The sequence below is a fragment of the Callospermophilus lateralis genome, chromosome 5 (genome assembly GCF_048772815.1).
Source record: "Callospermophilus lateralis isolate mCalLat2 chromosome 5, mCalLat2.hap1, whole genome shotgun sequence".
NCBI classification, from domain to species: domain Eukaryota; kingdom Metazoa; phylum Chordata; class Mammalia; order Rodentia; family Sciuridae; genus Callospermophilus; species Callospermophilus lateralis.
In genome coordinates, this window is record NC_135309.1 from 87,772,363 (window position 1) to 87,800,325 (window position 27,963).

General features: G+C 33.4%; 1 pseudogene; it reads left to right on the top strand.

Annotated features, from left to right (window-relative positions):
• LOC143400463 (2-iminobutanoate/2-iminopropanoate deaminase pseudogene) overlaps nt 1-27,963 on the top strand; it is a 192,789-nt pseudogene that overhangs the window by 35,934 nt on the left and 128,892 nt on the right.

The window sequence follows — 27,963 nt, forward strand, 5'->3', positions numbered from 1 at the left end:
ATTCCATCAATCTCTTTATTATTGTTATTTAATTAGTGCATTATAATTCTATATACACATGTGTAGGATTCATTATGATATATTCATGCATATACATAGCATAGATTCATACATATACATCGATAAATTTCACTCCCCTAAAAAGGGAGTGACATATAAAGAGATTGGACCATGTCCTCCAATTGCTTCATTATTATGTTTTAAAGACTATTGTTTTCTCTATTTGTTTTATATACACCTACTTTACTGAATTATTTCACTGTTTGAGTTTTAACATCAATTCTTTAAGGATTTTGAGATATATTATCGTATCATTTACAAATAGAGATTTTTTTCTTCTTTACCAATTATTATACCTCTGACTTCTATATTTTCTTTAACATTCAGGAACAATTTTCAGAGCATTGAAACTATCTGATCTTTCCAAGTCCAAAAATTCTATCCTGTGAAAACATCTAGTCTTGGAACATTTCTTTGTATGTAAATTGATTCTATAATAACTTTCTTTATTTGTTTTATGGAATTTTTTTGTGAAGCTTGGAGTCAATTTTAGTATCCAACACTTTCCAGAAAATTATCTATTTTGTTTTTAACTATCTTGCTTTCTAACTTTGAATATAAATGGGTACAGAATTCCCTGTGTCCTTTAATGGTGACAGCTGTCTTTCCCTTCTTTCCTCTTTCCTTCCTTCTTTCCTTTCACTTCTTTCTTCCTTTCACAGCTTTATTGAGGTATTATTTATGTAAATAAATGGAACACACTTAAAGTATTAATTTTACAAGTTTTGACGCATACATATGCCTGTGAGGATATCAACTTGACCAAGAGAGTAAAGATATCCTAAAACTCCAAAAATTTCCTTGAGGTCCTTGTGATCCCTCTCCCACTTCTCCCTCTACCTTCAGCCATATGAATGTCCTTTCTTTCACTAGAGATTTTTTTCGAGAGTTTTATATAAATGGAATTATAGAAATTTATTTCTACAGATTTGATACTTAGCTTTATTTGATACAAAATTTCTAATTTATTCTTTTTTGTTGAATATTTGAACATGCTTCTCCATTTTTACTTTGCTTTCAATGTTGATTAAGAAAAATCTGATTCTAATTCTTTGACATTTGTAATTTATTTGATCTTTGTTGCTGGAGGTTTTAGTAATTTGGCCTTAAATTTTTAATTTGGTAGTTTCACCAACATAAATCTCAGAATTAATTGTCTTTGCTTAATTTTTCATGGTAAGCTATGGGGTCTTCCAGTATTTGAATTCATTTTCTTTTTTAATTTATGGAAAACATTTGTATTACATTTTTAAATATAAATTCTCTTTTTTTCCTATTATTGAATTCCACTTAATGCTATTTCATCTTTGCTTTTTCATTTTGTTATTTTTGTGATTCATTTATTGACTTTCTTTAATTCAGAATGCTATAATGTTTTCTTAAAATATCTCATTTTTATGAATGAGCCTTCACAGCCTATTAGGTGAAAATTAATTTCCCTTAATGAATCTTTCCTACTATAACTGATTTTTTTCTTGGGACTGGACTTTACAGATTATGCTGAGATCAAGTCTCTGTGTTTTGGCTTCATTAATCTATTGTTCTGAGAATCTTTCAGTGCCATTGCTCTGTTGGGCATGACTGTGCACCTACATAACTGCTGCAGACACTTGCATAATAGCAATCAGGAAAGGAATTGTCCACATATTGCAACTAAGAACAGTTTTGATTTTTAGCAAGCCCTTTCTTGAAGTCTTATGAATAGCAGAAGTATAAAATCTAAGTATAGATGATTACTACTGTCAATTCTAGAGTCTAATCTACAGCCTGTTATCTTAACCTATATATACATAACTATTCAATGTTCTCAATTTGGTGAGGCACAGCTTAAAAGTCATGGGAGGGAAACTTTAGGCATCTCCTAATATTGATTGGTATACCCAATTATTCCTTTAAGCCAGAGAAGGGAAAAATTATCTCCCCCCACCCCCAAATACAAGACAACCTATATTCTTTCCTACCACAGCATTATTATGTGACTAGAAAATATAAACTCAAATACAAATAAATGTATTATTTGTATTGAGTTACAATAAATGTATTATTTGAATATATCAAGTAAGTAAATTGTGATCCAGGATATTAAATTGGAACCAAAGTATTTTCTCCTATAGCACTAGAATGGATTCCTACTCCATCAGTGATTCATAATATCCTATATACATTGAAATAAATCTTTGTGCACATATTCAGTGCAAAGGAATGATTTTGTTAAACAAGGACAGTTAATGAATATATCTTGTGTCTCTTAGTTCATTGGAAATGGAAGGAAAATAATAATTAAAACTGATTATTAAACATCAAGTTCCCTATTGCATTCTAACAGGGTCAAAGGAATGAATCTCCACCTACCCACCCACCCAGCGCCACTGCGAATCCTGCCTTCCAGAAACTTTTAATTATCTGTTTCTGACAAGTTTTCTTTCTTTCCTTTTATCTCTGTTCCCTTTCTGCCTTCCTGTCTTCCTTCTTAGTCTAACATGACAGTGCTTCTGGATCAAAACACCAGTATAAGAATCAGATTATGCAGAAATAATTTCATGACAAAATGATCAAATCACATGTCTAAGTGATGTGAAACAAAACTGTATGTAGGACCATCAGTTTTTTATTTAATTTTAAACATACATAAAAGCAACTTGATGCCACATTTTGGTGAACCTAAAGCATGCCCTCCTGCCAAAACCAATAGGAAATTAGTATACTTTTTATGACATAATTTTACTATTGGCAGCCAGAAAAATCTTCAAAAACAAATGATACTGTGATTTAAATAGCTCCAGAAGGAACCGTTTAATATTAATTATGTTAACACCAACACCAATTTTTGGCAGATGTCCTCAAATATCTAGATGGTTGACACTACATAAACCAATTTGGAAAGCCAATTCATTCAATTATCTGAATTCCTTTTTAAAATTAACTCTTCTAGATTTGAACTGCTTGGGGTAGAACCATATTAAAGTAGCATTCTTTAATTGTTTTGCAATGATTTTATGATCAATGAAGAAGATAACAGCAAGCAAGTCTCAATATTTTCCAGGATCAAATAATGTCTTCCATGTGCCAAGGAGTGATTCACTGATATTTCTACTGGAAGAGGGGACTAGAGTGCTTGATTTAGATGCAAAGATGTTTCTTGAAGAAAATTTGGTCTTGTGGGCTGATAACTTCCTTGACTCTGCCTCTGTGCTGCACTTTATTGTTAGAATACAAAACTTTGTCCTCTGAATAAAGTTAAGGTTAGGACAGATCAAGAACTTTTATCAGGGTTGTGCCATTAGCTGGCAAAGAAATGCCTTCTGAGAAAATAGACCACACTTTAATTTTCAAAATTTAGAGATACAAAGCACATGGATTATTTTTAGAATGAAACCAGAATATCTGTTTTTTAAACGTTTCTTTCAACATTAAGCTTGAAATAAATAATACATAGTTACTGTCAAAAAAACCAGTGGGGAACAATTGGTGCCTGGGGAGGAAAAAAAAACTGCAGTCCCTCTGACCTTTGAAATGTATTCAGCATGTCTCTAGACAGAAACTGCTCAGCTGAACTGCCTGCTTCATGTCTTGGCCATCATCATATCTCTGAACATTTTAAACTAAGGACTTTATCATTCTTTTCAATTTCTATATTTTAGATTCTTTATGATAAATTTACTTGAAAAAGTTGTTATTCATTTTTTGGTCTAAACTGTGACATTGGTCTAGATTTGTTATTTACCTGTTATCCTCTTCTCTAATTTTTTCTCTGAATTTGTAGTGTGTGTGTGTGTGTGTGTGTGTGTAAGCTTCACTTTGTGGAATGTTAAGAGGATAAATGCACAAATGAAAAAAAATAATAAAGGTTGGAATGTTCATTGTTTTATTTATTTTGTGGAACTGTATAGTGGGCATTAACAAAACTTATTTTTAACAATTAAAATGTGAATTATTAAAATGTGAATTATGCTTGGTCAGAATTACTTTTTAATTTCATCCTTTTTTTCTAAGATTAGCAAATGGATAAGCTGGCAATGTTCTAAAGTTTTACAAAACAGTTTGTTGAGTCTTTGCTGTTGTGCTCAGAAAAAGATATTTTGGTCAAAATATGAATTAATTTCTTAGGCTTAAATCAGGTAGTACATTCTCAATTTTTTAATTCACTGGGCATCCTCTTCAATAAATTTAGGTGTTATTAAACAAATTGCTTTTAAAGTTTTTGAAGTATTTTGTTATTTTCATTTCAGGAATGAGATAACTTACAAATGGCCAGGTATTGGTTGAATAACAATTTTTGGCAGATTGGCTAACTTCAAGAATGGTAGTCCTTAAAAGGCTACTGTGAAGTCTCCTCTGGAACCTGTGTACTATCCAGCAAACAGACACATACTCCTTGTGCACATGAATTGGCTTATGATTTTGGGAATTTAAGAAAGAAGACCCTACCTCTAGTAAGTTTCATCTGTAGCATTTGTCTTGAAATGGACCCATCCAAATGACTGAATTGCAGCACTTTTTTGTAATTAATGAACAAGAATAAATGAGCCTAAACAACCATTTACCATTTTTCAAAACTGTTGACAAGCTTTTTGCACTTGCTCTTATGGTAGAGGCAGCAGGTGTGCTTCAACATGCAAAGACCAATGTAGGCAAGTTCTTGCACCTACTCGTGCTACTGAAAAGCTCTGCCAGCAGTCGCATCATCCATGCCAAAGACCATGCACCTATCCAGACAATCATGGCCAAAGCGGACAATGTTCTGGACAGGTTTAATGATCAGTTTAAAACCTACACTATCTGTAGGACCATTTGCAGGATAGGTGAGTCAGATGACTCCATTCTCCACTTGGCCAAGGCGGATGGCATCATCTCAAAGAATTTTTACTGGAGAAAACTGAATGCTGAATACTTGTCATAAATAAATAGTGAGAAGCAAAAAGATTTTAAAAAATTTAAAAAGAAGAAGAAAAGAAAAAAAAACGGTTACCAGTTTTTATACTAAAACATTACAAAGAAATCTAATCATCACGAAGAACTCTTTGATTAAATATTAACAAGATAGTTGGAAAACAGTGATACAATAGCAAGAGCTATATAAGTATTTAAAAAATTGCAAGAAGAAATCAAGGAATGGTTATTAGATGACAGGAATTTATGAAAGATCTTGAAGTATACTTTTCAATTTTTTCACAGTTAAGAAGTGAAATAGGCATTGCTTTGCTATGTGGGGTCCAAGAACATTAATATTGATGGGTATTTTTTTTTTTTTTACCCGAGAGATCATCATACTGATGATCTTCATTTTAAAAAGCTTCATTTTAACATGGGACTCAGGGGAGTCTAAAGCATATTAACATTATAAAGAAAATAAAATAGTGTAGGCTAGGCATGTATAAATAACTTTATTTTAAAATTAGTAAAATTTTAGGAAATAATCTGTATTTTAGGTTAAGGATCTTTTCTCTCTCACACCTACATTTTATCTCCCTGGTCTCCAAAAAATAACTCAACTTTTCATTTTACTCATTTTTTTTTAAGCCATTGATTATTCTGAGCAAGATGGGCCAAATTGGTTTGGAAAATTCCTAAACGCAAGATCACTTCTACTTCAAACTCTAAGCTATGGTGATCCCTGTCAGGAAGAACAGATCCACTTTTCTTTCTTGACTTTTCTCTCTCACAACAATGAATACCCTTCATGCTAAAAATATGCAGAGAGAACAGTCTGAGACTCGTTTTATGTAATTTATTTTCATGAAGATTTTTGTTCTTTGTTGACTACATGGGGAGTCTTTGAGATTGTAACTATGATGCTAACAGTTGTCCTTTTATATACTATGGGTTATCCTCTCTTCTTTCTCTTTTCATGGATACTAGAAAAGTGACATAAAACTTTAATTATTAAATTGCACTGCATATTTTAAGCCTAAGATAAACTTTATAGACCCTATTGTTTAAAATGAAGTCTGTTTTTCTCTGAATTTCAAATTTTATGCCATATGAATAACTGAAAGTAACCCATTTATGAGCTATTAAATTTAATAATCTGTGCTGTTGCCACCCATGCCACTATGGTACAATTCTTAGATGTGTATTTACTAAATTGAATATGGTTATAGGATATAATTTTTAAAATTACTGCCAAATGTAACAAAACTGTGCAAGAAAAAAAAAAAGATTATTTCCTTAGTAATTCTTTCAAAATATTTAGTTAGTATTTCCAGAAGAAATACCAATTTTCAAAATTTAGTATCTTGGCCTCTTTAAAATCACATCAAATTAAATTTGATTTGATCCATTGGGTCATTTGAGACTCTACCTCCAAAAGCTACAATTCTGACATAATTTTGGAGGTTTGGGGCCAATTTTAATAGAAAAAAAAATTCTATAAAGAAATTTGAAAGGTAAGAAAAGCTACATAATTTTAGATACTAATACATTTAAGTGAATGAAAGTCCTAAAACCATTAAAAAAAAAAGGCATATGTATACCGGCTATAAAATTACAGTACAAATTATTTAATAAGGATTTTAAAGATTGATTTTCATCAGATTTCTTTTATTAGGTTTGTGGAGACTTTAACCCATGTTCTAATTCCTACCTCCCATGTGATGATTGATAGATTTATTTCAGTATTGTGTCAGAAATAATTAGGCTCAATAAATCATATAGGTTGCTATGTTATTGCTCATAATCTTCTATGTTTTGGGGTCATTAATTGAGGACAAGGATATGTGTAGCAGAAATGTAGGGAAAAACCATGGGAGGAGGTTTCCTTTTTCCATATAGTTGGTGCTAAATCCAGAGTCATATGCATTCCACTCCAATGAAGCTTTCAGTCATGGGACTTGGAGCACATTATAAGACATTTTAAAGACGAGCAGTTTTATTTACCCCAAATATAAAAATAATTCAAGTTTATTTTAGACAATTATGAAATTTGTAAATGCATATAAAATACAACAAACTGAAAATCACCTATGATCCTATTATCTAAAGGTTATAAACACCAATACTTGGTATGTATTTTACTAATCTTTTTTTCTCTTTGAAGTGATTCTATATATACTCTTTTGTACCTTGCTGTTGTTTGACCAGTAGTACAGAATTTATTTCATTTGCTCTAAAATATATCCCCTTTAAAAATTAATAGCATGTCTGGTATATAATTCAAAATAGAGTATATTATATAAACCACCAAAGTCTTTAAATTTTTTCTGTCCTTACAGATAACCAGAATAAACAGTTTGATATGCACTGGCAGATTTTCTTCCATGAATTTAAGGTGTGCAATGGGTGATATGTAAAATGGCTGCCGAATCATTTGATCCGATTACCACACTCGTCAGTATGTACCGAAAGGACAAAATAAGCATACTTCAGTGATGTAGCTTCATCAATGTTGATGGCAGTGAAATTCACCATAGCTAAACTATGAAACCAACATAAGTGCCCTTCAACAGATGAATGGGTAAAGAAAATGTGGTAAATATACACAATGGAATATACTCAAGTCATAAAGAAGAATGAAATCATGGCATTTTAAGATAAATGGATGGAACTAAAGACTGTCATGCTAAATGAAATAAGCCAATCCCAGAAAAACAAAGCCTGAATATTCTTTTTGATAATCAGATGCCAAACACGCTAAGGGGTAGGGAAGGAAGAATAGAAGTTCACTGGATTAGACAAAGGGGAATGAAGGAAGGGTGGAGAGATGGGAATAGGAAAAACAGTAGAATGAATCAGACATTATTTTCCTATGTTCTTATATGAATAAATGACCAGTGTAAGTCCAAATCATGTTCAACTACAAGAATGGGATCCTAATTAGTTATACTTTATGTATGTATACTATATCAAAATAAGCTCTACTGTCATGTATATCTAAAAAGAACAAATAAAAAATGACTGCCAAATGTCTCACAATAGGATTGGAGCATAATTTATTAGCTTTATATCAAAAACAACTTACATTGTTTTCAAATGTTCTCTATTAAAACTAGACTGCACTAACCTTGTTTGCAAATATTTTATGAATTAAACTCTGTTTTAAAAAAATTTAGAGGGATTCGTAGATAGGGAATTTCTTGTTTACCAGTTAAGGGAGATTATGTATTTTGATTAATACTTTCACATTTTCTCTCAAACATTCATATAACATGTTTGAGGGCATTTGATCTTTTCCTAATGCTGGATATCATTAACAATTTTTATTTTGCCAATATCATAGAAAAATTGAATTTTATTCTTGTTTAAGAATGCATGGCTATTAACATTTGTTAATGATTTTTAACATCTTTTATAAACTTACTGAATTATTTTTCTTTTGAAATTTGCTTATTTCTTTAGCTTAATTATCTCTCTCCTTCTTCTCTCTCTTTTCTACTTATTTGCAGAAGCTCTTTACCTGTTATCCATGGTGAAAATATTTCCTTTCAGGGCATTTTGTGTATGGTAAGTCTGTTTATATTGTTCTCAATAGGGGCACATTGGCTTTTTACATTGTAATCTGTTTTTTAAGCCAAACTTTTTGATAAACAATAGTGATAGCTTATATCTTCATAGCACTTAACGTGTACAGGCAATATTCTGAATGCTTTACAGAACTGACACATTTAGCACAAATTATAGCCCAGTGAGCTTTTCTTTTCATTTTACCAACTTCATTATGAGAAATGAGTAAAAAAGAGGCACATATGGCTAGTGCCTTTGTTAAATGTCTAAAGCTACATAGATAGAAAGCAAAATTATGATCTTAGGCTGCTGGCTCTAGTGCCAATGCCCTTTAGCTTCTCTGTTATATCATCTCTCACAAAGGAAATTTAAGTTTCTAGCTGTCACAAGGCTGGTGGGATTTTCCAGAGGATATCACAAAATCTAGGAGTATGCTGAGGCTGTCTATCTGCAGAGATAAACCCTTAAATGCATACGTGGGGGCATTTACAGGCCCTTTCTTCTCAGTAAGTCCCCTCAGAGCCTCCACTTCCTCACCTGCTTAATTGACATTTTAAAATCAGTCCTTTTCTTTAGTAGAAGATTTCTTCTTTTTTTAGGATTCAAAAAAGTTTATTAAACAAGTTTATTAAACATATATTAATAAGCTCTAAGTATTCCTTTATATTCATATTTTTGGTGATTATATTTCAGTTGATTTCCTCAGGAAAAAAAGATTCCCTTTATAGAGTAAAAGAGGGGCACATGAATAAACTGAGGGCTTCTAGGAAATTAGGATTCTGTCTACAGAGACTAGAAGACAAGACCCAGAATGCCTCATACGAAGCCCTGGAGGAAAGAGCTACTTCTGGGCAATGCTCTGCAAGAGTGGGAATTTCATGCCCACAGAATGAAATTCATGGGCTTGCCACTTAATATGATCAATGTGAACATTCTGGGCAACTCAGATTTATATGCTAATGTGTTCCACTTCTATTATTGATCAAATTAACCAACCATCTCCTTTGTTTTACTACACATATATAGGTCATTTGTATATGTCCATTTCAGCTATGTAGATGGATATTTTTTTGACATTTAAAATGTGCTATTTTAAAGAGATTTTTTTTTGAGTATTAGGGCTTGAACCCAGAGGTGTTCTATTACTGAGCTACTTCCTCAGCCTTATTTGTTTATTTATTTGCTCATTTTTAAAATTTGAAATGTTTCACAAGTTGCTCAAGCTGGCCTTGAACTTGCAAACTTCTTGCCTCCGTCTCCTGAATTGTGGCAATCACAGCCACTATGCCCAGCAAAGTAAGCTAGTAAGTCAGTTAAAATGATGACACTTATTAGCAGCTTTATCTGTATAATTCACATGCTTATATACATGTAGATATAAAAGCTCTTTTGTTTTTAACATTAAATGTGTGAAATACAATTTCACCCTTTTCAGGTGAAAGCATTTTGCTTATTTTCCTACAACTTTTGGTCTTTTGTCAAAATAGTTTGTCTAAATAGTTCTGTTGGTACAGGCTGGACTTGGTGATCTCCTTCAAAAGAATCATTGGGTATTTTTGTGGTAAATTATGGAATCTTAGAGATTGTTGTTTATAAAGTTGTTTCTTGAAAGATTTGTGATATTATTCAATTCCATTTAGCATAAGAAATTCAAAAGGAACATTTTAAAAAAGAGTTTTGAAATAAGGGATTTCTGCCTTATTCAATCTTGATTTCAGTGTGTGGATGAATCAGATTAAATTTGTATTGATTCTGAGTATTAAAAGATTGCATGCTTTTCTTAGAAATCTTCACACCTGATTTATACTATAAAGTCATGACAGTTATCAGTTCATTTTGAAATGGTGTGAAATCCACTGAACATATTTATTTGATGACATCAAATGGTGCAGTTCCTCATTTCTACTCCTACTAGAAGAAAAGTACAAATGCGAAAAAATATCTAAATGTAATGTACTAAGACTTTAAGATTTAAACCTAATTTTATGGCAATTTTACAAATTTAGTATTACCAGCATATTGTTATATTATGCATTCTTTTGCTACACTTATTAAAAAGCAAACAAAACGAGAAGGGTAATTTAAAACCACAACATTCCTCTATAGTTTTGCAAAAAAAAAAGATGCATATCCTTCATCCATCCCCAATTCACGATTGTTTTTAAAGACTTACTTTCCTTAGAGAAGTTTTAGGTTTATGGAAAAAATGAGAGACAAACACAGAGATATTGTTATATCCCCTGAATTCACACATGCATAGCCTCCCCCATTATCAACATCTCTCACAAGAGTGATGAATATTAAAAATGGCAAACCAGCACTGGGACCTCATTATCATGCAATGTCCATAAGATTCACTTGTGGTGGTGTACATTTTATGGATTTGCACAAATGTATGACATATATTCATCATTATGGTGTTATACAGAACATTTTCACAATCCAAAAATCTTCAGTTCTATGCCTATTTGTCCTCAGTCCATTTTATAAATTGTCATGCTCTTTGAATGGGGATAAACTCTGTCAAGTTTGTCTTTTCTTTTGGATTAGTTAGGTTGAGTTTATTTTAGTCTGGTAGTATTTATGTAGAAATTAGATTTTGATTCTTCAAGTGCTGTTCTTAAAAATAGGCTTAATTTTGAAATCTTGAAGAGTTTTGAGAGGGAGTAGAGACAGTTCAACCATAACCATTTCATCTGCAATTAAAAATCATGTCTAAGAACATTTTGCATAATATTTATACATGAACACTCACACAAATGTACAGAATTTAAGATTGGAGTGGACATTCAGGGATCATCCTATCCAAATTGTGGCTACATATTTATAAACATAAAACACATATGGGCTCTCTGTAGGCATGGGCTGGGTATTTTTCAGCTTTGGAATGCACACAGAATTGAGGTTGGGCTGGACCACCCACAAAAGCAAGGCCACCCAAGGGAAAACCTGAGACCTGGGCAAGCAGAGCTGCCAACTTGCCTCATCAGAACAGCTGGCCATCCCAGCACCTGCTGCCCAGTCCCAGACAGCTGGGGATGAGGCTGTGTGCGTCCAGCTGCTTTGAGGATGGGCACTGACAAAGACCACTGCTGCTTTGGCATCTGTCAACTCTTGCTATATTTGGAGGAGGAAGTTTGGCAGGCAGTTGTGTGGTCTACCAACTAAAATTTAGGCCGATTAGTCATAAACTAGAATTATAAAATCACAGGACTGGAAGGAAGTTCCAGTGAAGTAGGTATTAAACTTTGGTGTGAATTAGAATAACATCAGGAGCTCCTTAAAAAATAAGTTTGTTCCCAGAATGCACACTTTACAGAATCTAATTTGGTGGGTCTTGGATAAAGTTATTTACAATCTGCATTTTTTTCAGTGAAGCCTCTAAAGTAAATTCAATATAGATGAACTAAGGGTTTTAGGACCTAAGGATCTTTACTTGTTAAAAATAAATATTATCTTATTGACTTATCATATTGGCTCAAGAATCAGGGTGTGTGTATCTATCTGAAGTTAGGAATTTATCACTTATTAAACAAATACATGAGGATCATCAAAAGTGACATTTTTGTGGGGGGTACTGAGGATTGAACTCAGGAGCCCTCGACCACTAAGCACATCCCCAGCCCTATTTTGTATTTTATTTAGAGGTAGGGTCTCACTGAGTTGCTCAGCAGCTCACTTTTCCTGAGGCTGACTTTGAACTTGTGATCCCTCTGCCTCAGCCTCCATTACAGGTGTGTGCCACTGCACCTGGCTTAAAAGTGACTTTTAAAATATTTTTTACTAGTTCAGTGGAGATCATGAGTTTTACCACAAATGAAAAAATATTTACACATTCAGAATCTTCTATTTCTCCTTTGAGATGTACACCAATAGCCTGATGAAACTATAAGGATCAAGGTGTCAACTTGATAGGCATATTTCTTTATATTATTTTTTTTCCTGTCAATATCAAGTTAAAAGATTTAAGAATTTGAAATGGAAACATTCTGATAATATGACTTCCAATGTAGCAAACTAGACTACTTTATTAAGAAAGTGAGTGTTTCTGTGTGGCTCAGAGGTCAACATCTGTGTTTTCCACTTGCTTCTCTGGTGAGGAAAGGAGAGCCAAGATGCTGTCTACCATGCAGACTTATAAAACATGGTCTGAACTAAGTGGGAGTAGATCTGGCAAGTTGTGTTTGTATACTTCTCCCTTTTGTATGAGGAATTTACCCAGGCCTTTATTAACCACTGTTATTCATATGACTTTTTATTTTTCTACAGAAGAGGTTCAGGGCTTTCATTAGAATCTTAAATAGAGAAGATGCATGACTTACTGCATCTAATGGAATGATAACTCAGCTTTAAAATCACCAATGTCATTCTCTTGTCAAGTAGGGATAAGGAAAAGCTATGTATGGCTTTACACTTTCACTTTAGAAGATATAAGCCAATCCAGAAGGAGCAAGTAATGAGTTTTCAAATTCTAATAGTATAATCCTGTTTGCGGTTAGGGAAGTAAAATACCTTAGGCAATTTAAATATAATTTTATCTTACAAAATATTTTAAGTGATGGTTTTTGTATACATGCTTCACAAAAATGTGAAAACATGCAGCTAGTTGATAAATTCCTTTTCATACATTTTATCATAAAGATATTCTATGCATTTTTCCCGCTGCTACTTTGATGTGGTTAGATCCTCCTCTTCATCTAATTGTATGTTCTTCTCCCTTCCCTTCCCTTCCCAAATATGAGCATGAGTATACATTTTGAAGAATCCATTTCCTCTCACCAATCCTTTTGCTATTTACTATGATAGATTATTTTCTGATTTATACTTTGGGGAGAAAGGAAGAATAGAACTCCTTAAATCAGCCACCTAGAGATGTGGAATAATTGATGTTCATGGTTTTTTTTGGGGGGGGGCAGGGATTAAATCTAGGGGCACTTAATATTGAGTCACATCCACATCCCTTTTTTATATTTTATTTATAGACAGGGTCTCACTGAGTTCCTTAGGGCCTAGCTAAGTTGCTGAAACTGACTTTGAACTCACAATCCTCCTGCGTCAGCCTCCCCAGCTGGGATTACAGGTCTGTGACACTGCACCTGGCTATTTATGTAGCTCTTGAAGGACAGTTATACTATTTGATGAGAAGAGGAGGAAGGAGGGAAGGAAAGAGGGGAGGGGAGAGAGAGAAAGAGAAAGAAAGGGAATGAGACAGAAAGAATGAGTTTCTGCAAGACTGAAGCCCATTTATGAATGTTATCTTTGCTAAATATTCAAACATATACATATATAGATTCATTAGCAGAATCGTTTTGTTATCGTCTACCGACATCTTATTTTCATCTTAAAATCAGGAGTTATTTTTATGTTGTTTCCAAGATGTGAAAACAATACCATTTTCTAGTTTATCAAAAACTGATTTTAAAAAGATACTGAAAAATCTTTTAAAATTAAAATTTACTTTCAACTGATACATAAAAATAAATATTATATACATATTGATGGGGTATCATGTAATGTTTTTGATACACTTGTACATTTTATAATGCTCAAATCAGGATAAACTTACCTAGCTCCTCAAATATTTATCATTAATGATGAAAACCTTAAAAATGCCCTCCTTTGGCTTTTGAAATATACAATGCATTATCATTATTCACAGTTACCCTACTGTGCAGTAGAACATCAGAACCATTTACTCATATCTTACTGTAGCCTAATAACAATTGGCCATTCCTACCTCTCGCTACTCTCTTCAGACTTTGGTAATCACCATTCTACTATCAACATCTATGAGACCAGCTCTTTTAGATTTCACTAAGTGAAATCATGCAGTACTTTGATTTTTGTCCTTAGCTTATTTTATTTAATGATGTTTAGTTCAATTCATTTTCTCACAAATGACAGGATATCATGCTTATTTATAGCTGAGTAGTATTTTGTTGTGTAATTCATGCAATTAATTGATTATTTTTTTTCAGTTCCACCTGCTGACCTGCTAGGAGGAGGAAGGGACTGCATATTGAATTTGATCATGGGGCTCATAATTTATTCAGACATGTATATTAAAAAGGAACATATAAAAACCCTGAAATAATGAGGCTTATCAAGCTTCTGGGTTGGTGAGCACAGATGCATTTGGAGGGTAGCATACTTGCAAAGGACACAGGATTTGGCTCTCCATCCACCTAAACTTGCTCTCTTTCTTCCATTTGAATGTTCCTGAGTTGTATCATATATAGTAAAACCAAAATGATGAATACAGCACTTTACTGAGTTCTGTTAGTCATTCTAAGGAATTATCAGACATTAAGGAGGTCATGGGAACCCCCAAATTTATAGCAAATTATTAGAAGTGTGGGAGGTCCTTATGACTTGTAGGTAGCATCTGATATGAAGATGGAGTTGTAAGATGAAGTCATTAGATATGTACTATCTAGCCAGACAACATGGCACATACCTGTAAGCTCAACTACTCAGGATGCTGAAGCTGTAGAAGTGCAAGTTTCAGGCTAGTCTCAGCATCTTAGCAAGACTCCATCTTAAAATAAAATATAGAAAGACATGGGGATATAGCTCTGAGATAAAGTACTCTTGAGTTCAATTTCCAGTATCAAAAATAAAAAAAAGTACAATATCTTATGCCAACTCTAAATCATTAGTATCATAAGTGAAGAGAGTTGTAGGACCTGCTGTTGATATTAGAAACCTGGTGTTGGAATGACACACACCACAAAACAAGAAATGTGGCTCAAGAATAGAAACATGTGGAACAGAGTCATGCCTGTAAGTCGCTGGCACTTTACTGATGTCACCAACCCTACCCACCTTGACATTTTTGTAGTCACTAGCTTTTTTTTAAAATAAGAATTCCCTATGTCTTGATTAATGGAAATCACTATTCTAGGGCAGTGGGAGTCAAAAAGAGGAATTATACAAGCTTCGGCCATGGAGGATCTGTACTTACTAGCTAAGGAAATTGGTTTTGTGGAAGTTTATAGAAGTGAGCAATCCCTTTGAGTCAGGAAAAAAAATAACATGAGAATTTTAAGTAGTAATGCTTTTACAAAATTTGTGATATATTTGGGTTGGTCTTTTGAAATACCAAGGCAAAAAAGGCATCCAAGGGTATTTAGAAAAGCTCAGGACCACCATTGTGTTATGAAATGCCTCACTTCTATAACACAAAGTCAAATGATTAGGAAGAAATAAATCAAGAATGACAGCTACTTCATGAAAAAGCTGATCCTTCCATGATACTATTTGTTTTCCCTTGATACATCTACAATTTTAGTGTGGTCCATTGTACTATCCCACAAATGTTTGTTAAATAAAAGAATAAGTGATCTTTGTGGAAAACGGACTTGTGGCAAGTACCACAACTGGAACTGATTTCAAAATAGTAATTAAAAGAGAAAAGCAGGGTCTTAGTTCTCATCCAAATTTATGGTTTTGGGAGGAACAAAACAGTGGTCTATTCATTTTACTTGCTAATATAAAATGATAACTGCTATAAGTCCTGTAGAAGAGAGATTATATGAGAGTAAACAATGGGGGTGATGGCAGAGACTGGTTTAGCTAGAAAGGCTTCTCTGAGGAAACAACCAAGTTCACAGGTAAACAATACTGAAGTCTTGTGCAAAGAGGGTGGGATGGAGGGGATGGCAGGAAGGACCTTGGGGCAATATGAATTTGGAGAAGGAAGATCAAGATTTTACATAACAAGTTATTATCTTAAACCAGTGAGGACCCACTACAGAGTTTAACAGAAGAAACTACGTGATGAGATACATGCTTTGAAAAAATATTTGGTGGATTTATGATCTTGAGTTAATCCTATAATCTTTTTGAGAATTATTTTCCTTTTCCTTTTAATAGAAGAACTAACTCTACTTTGCAGAGCTGTCATGAGCATTTAAGGATAACAGACTACCCAGTATGTGATACCTGATAGGCTCAGAATAAATGGTGGTAATTTTAATTAGTGTAAGGTGTTATAAGTACTAAAGTGAATCACCAATGCAACATTCCTGAAAAATGGTGACTTTAAATACACACATTTCTCCTTCTGCTCTTTTCCCTGCATAGCACATTGGAAAGAGCATAAGTCTTTGAGCCAGAAAAACTGAGTGAAAACTTGTGTCATAACTTTCAACTTGATCACCTCCTTCTCTGAGGCTTTGATTCTTCTCTATAAAATTTGTCAATTTGATACCTGTTATTCCTTCTTTGAGAGGTTCAAGTAAGATCATGTATCTTCAAGTTCTCTTTACCGGAGAAACTTTGTAGAAATAGAAGGTGTTTGCATTATTTTGACCTCTTTTGATACTGGCGATCACTGCAGCCTAACTCTCACAGGAAATCCATCAATCATTCTGTATTTCTTTCTACTTTTATTACTTACAAATTCATCAGTGTGGAGATTTCACACCCATGGTCAAAGGTTCCCACACCTGGGTAAACTGTCAAATTGTCACTTTTGCATTTCACCTCTGAACCTTTCTGGCCTGTAGTGCAAATAAATCTTTTTTTTTCTTTCTTTTCCCTTTCTTTCTTAGTACCTGAATGTCCATCAAGATGGACTGTGGCTTCCATTCTCTCACTTTTAGGTTAAATTGAATCTCACCTAAATGCTAATTTATGTCCCTTTTCCTGCATTTCTGAACCCTTCTCCAAACTAATACAATTTCTTTCACGTTGAGTTATGAAGGAAGACTAGTCCTTTCACCTTTAAACCTAATTCCTCTCTAGTATGATTTTTGGTACTATTCTTAGATGCTCTTTTAATTCTTGTTTTAGTAAAAATTTAACATGACTATATCAGATCTCATTTTTTTTGGATGAATAATTTATGTATAGGTTTATTAACCCCTTGATTTTATCTAATCTTCTTATCTGAAATTCTTTGTTTTTTTGTGAAGAAATTTAAAATTATAGACATATTAAATTTTTGTAATTGCTAAATGCCCTTTTAGTAAAATGAAGATGCACACAGTAGACATATTTGTGCTTGAATTCAAACATGATGATGATATCTGTCCATTAGTACCCTTTAAAGTGAAAGGTGTCATGCAGTGCTGTCTCACAAATTATAAAAGCAGCATAGTAAAGTGGGATTGTGATTTTCTTTATTGTCTTTCTTTCAATACCAAAATATACTCTCAAATATAAACTTTTTATAAAGCACTATATAGCCTTAAGAATATAAATGTGTAGAAACATCCTACTATGCTTGAGGTTATAAAATGAATAGAAGAAATATGTTCACTTTTTCTTTTTGCTTGGGGAGGTGCCAAGAAAGAAACACCTTGACACTTATTGTCATTTTCACTCATGGGACATAGCAGGCTTCAGTGTGCATTCTTTGAACATTTTAGGGCGAAGAGAGAATGTGTCCTGAAGGCATTATATAGAGAGTCATGGGCGCCACAGAATTTCCTGCTGTGAAGAGTTATTTAAGGGAGTAGAAGACAACACCAGTGGTTATCTGGTTTTATTTGTGTGTGTGTGTTTGCATGCTTTGATGCTTTGATCTTCAACAAAGATGATTGAAGGTAAACAGTGAAATGCAATGCTAAAAGACAGAGCCACAGAAGCCAACACTCTTTCCTGTCTTTGTACTATAACTTTTGTTACTCTAAGAACTTGGAGGTAGGACAGGACAGTACTGATAGTACTGTAGTCAAGTACCCTTGACCAGCTTGAACCCACTGATGGAATCTTTCCCCTCTCTTCTTGCAGTGATGGGAATCAACTAACTAGGAATACTTGAATCCCTGTTCTACTGGAACAGAGAAGGTTTTACTGATCACAGAAATCAAAATTGGAGTTGGTCCCTTTCTCCCTCTTTAGGTGCCTATTCTTCACTGCTACAATGGCCTCCAATCACACATACAATAAAATAGCTAGCCTTTAAAAGGAACTCATTTTTATGAGGCACCATGCAGTATACTTTACATTCAGTCTTAGCAATATGTCTTTGAGATTAGTACTATTATAGTTCATTTGTGTTAATAGGAAACCAGAAATTATGGACTTTAAATAAATTTCTGAGTGATCACACAGCTAGGAAATGGTGAAGCTGGAATTCAAACCCAAGTCCTTCATGCCAGGAAAATTAAATTGAGGCAAGAATGACATAATGGGTCAAAGGAAGCCACCAATAACTAAAATAGCAAACAGAAAGAGACTTACAGGTTAGCTATTCTGGAAACAAAAGAAAATAAAACAAAAAGTAAAAACTTAAGTCTCTAACATGGCATAGGAGTTTCATTTTTATAATGGTTCTACTTATTTTCTAAAATATATGAAAGAATTAATGAGTATCAATTAAAGAATATTAGAGAAACAGTCATGTGTTTGGAAATAGCATGGCACATAGCAGTGCTTGGTCATGGGCGCCACAGAATTTCCTGCTGTGAAGAGTATTTAAGGGAGTAGAAGACAATTCCCCTGGTTATCTGGTTTTCTGTGCGTGTGTGTGTGTGTGTGTGTGTGTGTGTGTGTGTGTGTTTGCATGCTTCGATGCTTTGATGGTGCTCTGGATCTAACTCAGTACCTACTACATGGTGAGTGTGTGTTCCACAACTGAGCTGTATTCCCAGCTACAATTTCCTAGGTCTGAAATTGTGGAGGCTCACATTGAAGATAAGATCCTTTACTGTTCTATCATCATCCCACTGAGAGACAGTTACAGCAAGGGGCAAGTAGGTCTTACAAAGGCAGCTGCATGGACTAGAACTTTTGGTCTTCAATAGTAAGCAGTGGATATGATAATGCTTGTCAAGAACCCTTAAGCTAAAACCAATGTCACATGGAGGCAAAAGGAAGGCATCGTTAACATTCAATGTTTTATTGAACTCACCTGAATGTATTCATTATTATCTGAATCTTTTATATATATATATATATATATATATATATATATATATGTGTGTGTGTGTGTGTGTGTGTGTGTGTGTACAATTTAAGATTATTTTTAACTGATACTTAAAACATAAAAATTGTATATATTAATTGGTTAACATTTTATGTTTTGATACAGATACACATTGTGTAATGTTTAGGTCAGATTAAAGATATCTATTTTCTCAAAAATTTATCAATTCTTTGTGGTAAAAACTTCCAAATCCTTTCTTCTACTTTTTTTTAATTAATTTTTATTGTAGGTTGTTCAAAACATTACATAGTTCTTGATATATCATATTTCTTCTACTTTTTGAAATGTTCAGTTCATTATTATCTATGCTCACCCTACCACGCAATAGAACACCAAAACATCTTTCTATTCCCTAACAGTAACAGTGCCCATTGATCCAAACTTTCCCTTCCTCACTCCTTCCCACTCTCCCCATCGTCCAGTAAACACCATTCTATTCTTAACTTCTGTAAGACCAACATTTTTAGATTTCACATGAGTGAGAACATATGAGCTTTCTGTGCCTGACTTACTTCACCTTCAATTCCATCCGTGTTTTCCAAATGATAGGATTTCCTGCTTATTTATGAGGAATAGTCTTCTGTTGTGTATACATACCACATTTTCTTTATCTATTCACAAGTTGGTGGACATTTAGGTTGCTTCTGATTATTGGCTAGTGTGAACAGTGTTGAACTAAACACATGAGTACAAATGTCTCTTCAGCATACCAACTACATCTCCTTTGGATATATACCCAGAAATGGGATTGCTAAATTGTGTGGTAGTTCTATTTTAAAAATTTTCCGTAGTGTTTTCCACAATGACTTTACTAATCTTAATTTCCACCAACAATGTGCAAATGCTACCTTTTCTTCTTGCCTGAACTTGTTAAAATAAGTGTTTTTTTTTTTTGTTGTTGTTGTTTTTTGTTTTTTTTTTTTTTTTTGGTGGTGATGGGTATTGAACCCAGCACTTTACCCATGCTGGAAAAGTGATATACCACCAAGCTATTTTCATGGACCCTGTAGTTTTGATAATAGCTATTTTTACTGGGGTGAGGTGACATCTCAATTTGAATCTTTCAATTTAACTCATTTATCTTAAGTTTTCTCTATCTCCTGAATGGGCAACTTCAAGGTCTTTAGCTGCTAGCCTTTGCTTTCTTTCCTAAAGATTGTCATCTCTTCAGACTCTGCTCTCTTTAATGAAGGTTCAAACTTTAGCTTAATCAGAGAAACTTAAAATTTTAATATTAATTTCCTTCATAGCTGTATCTTTTCTTGATAAGTGTTGCCTCTAACCTTTAATCAATTACTTATTTTCATTAAACGTACAAAGAATCACTGTTATCTGTCATAAACTTTTCAAAGTCTGAACTATCTTGTAATTTTCAATATCCTTTGTTTCTGTTAGGAGGCATTGTTTGAAGCTTAGGCTTTCTAAAACTTTATCTCTTTTATCATATTCAAAATGGGCTTTAAAATTTTTTCCAACATATATTTGATGACTGTTTGAACTGTGTAATTTTGATATTGTGTACATTGTATTTTGCATACATTATATTTTCCACTTCTCAGAACTTTCCAATGTTCTTATCCTGCAGGCATTCAGAGATTCCTTTTCATGTTTATCCAAAGCAAATTCATTATTTTAAAAAATGTTTTCAGATCTGTTATCTCCATTCTATTTTTATTTTTTCTTTTAATTTCCTTCCCACATTATTATTGTGTCAAGTTTAGATTCATATATATATACACATGAACAGATACACACATATATGAACATGAATATGAATGTGTATATATATATATATATATATATATATATATATATATATATATATATATATAATATATATAAACTTATATGTGTGTGTGTGTGTGTGTGTGTTTGTGTGTGTGTGTGTTTAAGGTGCTGGGATTGACCCCAGCACCTTGAGCATGCTAGGCAAGCTCTCTACCACTGAGTCATATTGCATGTCCAATTCATGTTTATTATTAAAAGATGATATTTTATTTTCAAGTGTTGTGTATATTATTGATTCTAGAGAAAGTTTTAAATAATATTTATTTCTTCTTAGGATATGACATTTTTTAAAAAATGAGAATTTACAATGCCCTTTGCTTTTATCTGCTTGCATTTGAGATAGAAAAAGAGAAAGAATAAATACTTGATCTTCAGAGTAAGTTAAAGTTAGAACCTAATACCCCGAAAACAAAAGCAAAATCCAACCACTAAATTGGATTGGATTTCCAACCAGGAAAAAAAAAGGAGGGTGGGTACTGAGAAGAACAAAAAGAAAATAGTCATGATTCAGGAGGAAATATTCTTAATTCAGGGGCTTAATTGAAGAACAGGAAGCAGCACCTTGGATTCTTCAGAGCATTTGTTAAAAAAATTATTCTGAGTAATTCTTGGAAGGAAAATTAAACATTTGAATAATCAAAGAAATGGGGAAAAAATACATACATAGAAATAGTTAGCAATTACAAAATCAAATTATTTATTATCTAAATGAAGGAGAGGGGAGGGTGGAGCTCAGTGGTAGGGCACTTGTGTTACATGTTGAGGCCCTGGATTCAATCGCCAGCACTACAAACAAACCTAAAACAACAACAACATAAATAAATAAATACATACATACATACATACATACATACATACATACAAGAATACAGATAACAAATAAGTGGATTTTACCAGGTAAAAAAGATTTTACAAGGTACCATGCTCTCAGTGGACATTCAGTAGTGATTGTGAAGCTGTGTCACCATGTTTCATCCATTATCAACTCATAAGTCAGATACAGCAGTGACTTAAAATATGACCAACATCAGTTTGCTTTGACAGTCATTTAATTGGCCATTGTCTGGTTAGTGAGGTCATAGGGATTTGGCACATTGAATTGCACACTCCTTGAGGGCAAAAATCAAGTTTCCCATGACTTATAAGCAGTTCTCATTCATTTTGGCACATCAGAGGTTTTAAAAATAGTCTGCCTCTACATGTTTCCAGTATTAGAAGTTATTCCATTTCTGGTTCAAGTATGGATTTCTTCCCCCTCAAAATAACATTCTTAACACAGTTATTTGACTTTTGTATTTTCCAAGGAAAAAAATCTTAAAAGCATAAAGTATTTTCTGCAGTGTGTGTTTAGTGCATGTTTATCTTCTAACTTGTCATTTGGGCCATTTACTCCCTCTTCTCAGGGGAGGAAGAATGGGGTATGTGTGGCAAAATTCTCCTTTTCCTATTTCCCTGCATCAAGGACTCTGCATCATATATCGAATACTCACCCTGAATGGGCAGTTATATAATTTTGCAAATGCAAAAGGCCTAAGTTACGAGATCTTTAATAGTGGAAAATCCACTATCTTCAAAAATATGAAGTATTTGCTTTTGTACTATGTGACCTATGACAAAGAGCTTTCAAATATACTTCTTTGATTCATGTGCTATCCTCCTGAGCTATAGTCATGTTTTATTATGTCCATTTTATAGATGTGAAACTAGTGCTTAGAGAGCTATGGAAAACTATCCCTGGGTCCTAAAATTGTAGTGGTAGAGCGAAGCCTCACTTCAGTTTTTGAATCTTTGTTCTTGCATTCTTTTGCTATATCATACAATTTGTGTAACAGCTAAAATAATCTGTGGGCATTAAATTAAAACTGTGGTTCTTTTAATCTATATAGCTAGGTCTCTGTAGATGGGTCTATGAGTTTGTGGCTAGATCGTGTGCAGTGATTATAAGGTAAAATAGTAAAAGCAATTTTTAACCTTTGAGATTATAGAATTCTATGAAGCAAAGATAGAAAAAAAAGACTCAAAATATATTTTGAGGAGCAAATCATCCTGTGGCAATGCTGCATTCCAAATGTGTGAAAAAGACAGGGAAAAACATGAACTGCATAAATTATGGCTAAAGTGAGTTTGCTTATTAACTTCCTTTCTATTTCCTGGCAACTGGCAGCTAGCCACACTTAGAAGCTTTCATAACCTGGGAATGATAGGCATCCTCAAGTTCAAAGATTTCCTTGAAACTTTTGGACCTACAATTGCAGCTGGGAATCCTGTTGAAACAGGCTTCCCTGGGTAATTTCCAACACAGCACTGTTAGAATGAGCTCCTTCAACATTGCTCATTACTGACACTCTGGTCTCAACTAGATTTGGGAGAACAGAGACTGCCTGTGAGACTGGCCTGGGGCATGTACACCTGGCATCTCTAACCTGGGCCACATGACCCTGGCCATGAGGACAGCACTCAGAGTCTCTCCCCTTCTTACACAGGTGTCAGGTCCTGTCAGGTACACCATAAGGTGCACAGAAATAGGACAAACATCTTCCCTACAGGGAGCTTGAGGGTTTTTTTTTTTTTTTTTAATTTACAAAATAAAATTTGGTTAAATTTTTTAAAAATTCAGTAGGACTTTTTTCTCACATGAATTAGTTTCTTTGGGATAGATTGTTATCATTATATTAAATCATACATATTAAAGATCCATATGTTCACAATAATTGGTTAAGTAGACCCATGTTTAGGAAGACAGGAGAACTCTGCTCAGAAGTAAAAGATGTCATAATCTTCCTTGGTTGGTTCTGGTGAAAAATGAAATTAGCAGAAGCAGCAGTACTCATAGGCACTGCTCCCTTTGGCTTTAGAGAAGGAGGTGGGTATGTTCAGCAAGAATGATCATGTCTGAAAGATGAAACACTTGTAAAACCAGTCAAATTTTCTCCTAGGTTCTTCAAAGAACTGCAAGTAATTTTGCTCATAGTGGGACTCTTAACATACAAAATTAGTGATTTGTTATCAAAACTCACCTGCACCCATAAGACCCAGTTTGGAAGCCAGTTGTTGAGTACTTCATTAGAGTTCACATACAGTTTACCCTTTGCTAGAGTTAGTTAAGACCAGGATCTGAAAGAGGTTGTGTCACAGGAGCACTAGCTCCTTCTGCAAACAGGTCCAAGTTTTCCATAGAAAAGAGCAGTCTCTGACCCCATAAGAACATTATTCCAAAGAATTTCAAGCCAAGGGGCTGGGGTTGTGGCTCAGGGGTAGAGTACTCACCTCGCATGTGCGAGGTTCTGGGTTCTATCCTCAGCACCACATATAAGTAAATAAATGAAATAAATAAAGGTATTGTGTCCAACTGCCACTAAAAAAAGTAAATTAATTAAAAAAAGAGAGAGAATTTCAAGCCAAAGACTGAAGAAAAAGAGATTGCTGAAAAAGGGACTGATTCCTCCAATGTCTGACTCCTCACTAAAGGGAGTAGTACCCCGAACAGAGACTTTCCCTCTGTCCCTACATAATCATACAAGAGAACAGCACTGACTTATGCTCATGAAGGTCCGTTTCTTTATTTGATTCTGGAAGGAAGAAGATGTTTTAAGGAGCATTATGGGTAGGATGACTCGGATATAGATTTAGGAAATTTGCCAATTTTCTACTGTGGACATGGTGCCTGTTGTTTTCCTAAAAAGTAGATGGTTTACCATGACATACTGACATCTCTTCAAAGACAGGCACATGCATTTCCAGTGTATTCTTGGGAGAAATGTTCCCTGTTTCCTTTTTAGTAGGTTTTGCATCATTACAATAACAGTTTTCCTCCAGTCAAAGTTACTTATTAAAATTTTATTTTATAATAATTCAAGGTACTTCTTGAAGTTACAAAAATGTGCAATATTATTTTACAGTTCCTATATTAAGATGCTTAGATTTAGTTTGCCAAGTAGTCTGAAAGATCTCTTGTTCTTGTGTGTTTTATAATGCACTCTAACACATGTGGGACTGAAGTTTGGAGCCAAAATATTTTTTTTTCCCTTACTATTAATTCATTTGCAATTCTAGACCTCCAACTGAGGTGGAACAACTTGCTTGTTGTTTCTCAGAATCTTCTAGTTTTGTGAAAGATCATGGAGAAGACAGACAAACCAAACTATACTATCAATAAACAATGAAATAAAGATGTATTTTCTGCAGTATTATAGTAGGTTCAAATGTATTTGTTATAGCATGCTTCTTATAACATTTCCACATAATTTACTGAGAAAAAAAATCATCCAGTTTTATTTGTCAGAAAAGTGGTGTGTGCATTTCTATTAGAGCATAATTGAATGAGTGCAATGCACCGGTTGAATTACTTGGAAGCAGTTGCTCCCTGACCAACAAATATGAAGCCCCTTCCCCACACTCCTCTTTTATGTTTTAACTTTTTTTAGAAATTTTATATTAATATACTAAGATTTTTCTTTAGTTAATGTCTATCTGCAACTAGAATGTAAACTCCATAAAGGTAGAGGTTTTTGTCTTTAATTTCTTTTTGTATCTTATACAGCAAGAATCATTGTAAATGTTTAATTAACGTCTATTTTATGAGTGTGTCACTATTCCTAGAACCTGAATTCACAGACATTGGCACAAATTCTTTCTTAATTTCTGGTTTATGGGCCAGGATGGAGTTATCATAGAAAGATTGGTATATTCCTTTAAAAAATCACTGAATCAGTAAAATACAATGCTCATGTTTGTCAGGGGGAAAATAGATTTGAAGTTGAGCCTTCCTTTAAAGAAATACAGTTAGTTGCTCAAATGTGCATAGAGATTAGAAAAGAAGTATATATTATGACCATACATTTTCTTTATAAATTGAGCCTTACACCAATATTCTAGAAGGATATTATATCAACAACAACTGGATAGTAAAAAGTCACAATAAAACATCTCTTTTTTCATATTTGAAATCTTAATTTTCTTCTCCATTAAGGTAAATAGTATACAGAGAAATTCTTTTAAAAATCTATAGTTTCATTATTTTAAGAAGTAAAAAGATGTTGTTTCAAAATATGTAAGATAAACATATTTAGATATCAAAGAATAAAATCTTTATGTATGTGCTTTTTAAAATGTAACAGACAGTACTAATTTGTGCTTAAAATAAAGGAAACACTGTAAATGAAGGATGATTAAAGCAGGAATTCTGCAGAATTGTGTTCTGCACTATTATTTCATAATATTATTATGAAACAAAATCTTGATTGTTGAATTAAAATGATAGTACAGAAGAACAACAAAAGGGTATAAAGTGTGTTAATGTCAGGTTTAAAATAAAAATGGAAGGTACTGTTTAAGTATTTAGTTAGTAGGATTTAGAAAATGAAGAAAAATAGGAACATAATATTTACGTGAACTTGCTTGACATTCCTATGATTGACATATATTTACTATAGTTTAATCATAACATGGAATTTCTCAAAGGGCACTGAGCCATTCTTTAGAGGGAACTTTTACCCCATTTAAGGGAAATTAGTTGTGGCTATGTGTTTGCTTTTATCATAAAGATATTGTGGTTACTGAATTTTGTGGAAAACCTAACACTACAATTAAGATGGTAATCGCCCCACACACACACTCAAAAAAAAAATCATTAAAAAAATCACTGAAAGTTGAGAGTGGTTTTTACTTCTCTCATGGATCTCCATACTGCAATAGTGGGAATTTTGACTTGATAATAATTCATAGAGAAAGAAGAGTGTGTATGAGATTCAAGTAGAGGCTGGGTAAGGAAGTTTCTTCCAGAGGTGATAATTTTATTTTTGCCTTAACAAACTTTTTTTTAATGAAAATAAAAGAAATATGGCCAACTATTGAAAAACAGATTTTAGAACCAGGAAATACTATCCATCCTAGAACAAAGTTTTCCTGATGCAAAAACTATCAGTAGAGATGAACATGAAAGTACTAGTCAAATATAGCTTTATGTATGAATATGCTACTCCTAAATTGCTATTATTTAAGATATTAAACTTATGCCAAATAAATCGTAAAATGATACAATATTTGTATCATTATAAATTATCAATTTAAAAATAATATGGTCCTATTTTTATCTGTTCTTTCCTTTGGTACTATTTAAAGTAATATTTCTAAATAAAGAAATTGAATATAAATCATGACTACCGGATTATAACTCATGTTATATATGTAAATCCTTTTCCCCCCTTTTTTTGCCCTTATGTGGAGCATCACAAAGTATTGTCCCAAGAACCAATTTTTTTTTCTATCTACTTTTGCTTTGTACAACATAATGTTGTCATTTCTGCCGAGGATCCTCTTTGATTTTATCTTCTTTTTCCTTCCAGTTATTATTTCTAGTATTCTAAAGCTCAGAATGGAACCATTACTGTGTGCTCTGAGAATATTTTCCATGCTTCCTTAAGTTTTATTTTCCCACAATCCCATGCTAAAACATCAAAGTAATCAATGTGTGACTAATTCTTTGGAGGAAACATTAACTTCCACAGCTAGCTTTTTAGATTATACATAATTCTTTATGGCATATCTTTATTATTCTCATCACCAGGACAATATTGTGCTAAACCTTTTCTGCCTCTAGGATTGTGGATCTTCCAGTCACACTGATTAAACAGCTCCGTTTTATATGCAAGTGGCACATGTCTTATGTGGCTTTTGTAGGATAATGGACAGGTTATCAAATTCATTATTGTGCTTCTATTGGCATTAAATATTTCTAATTA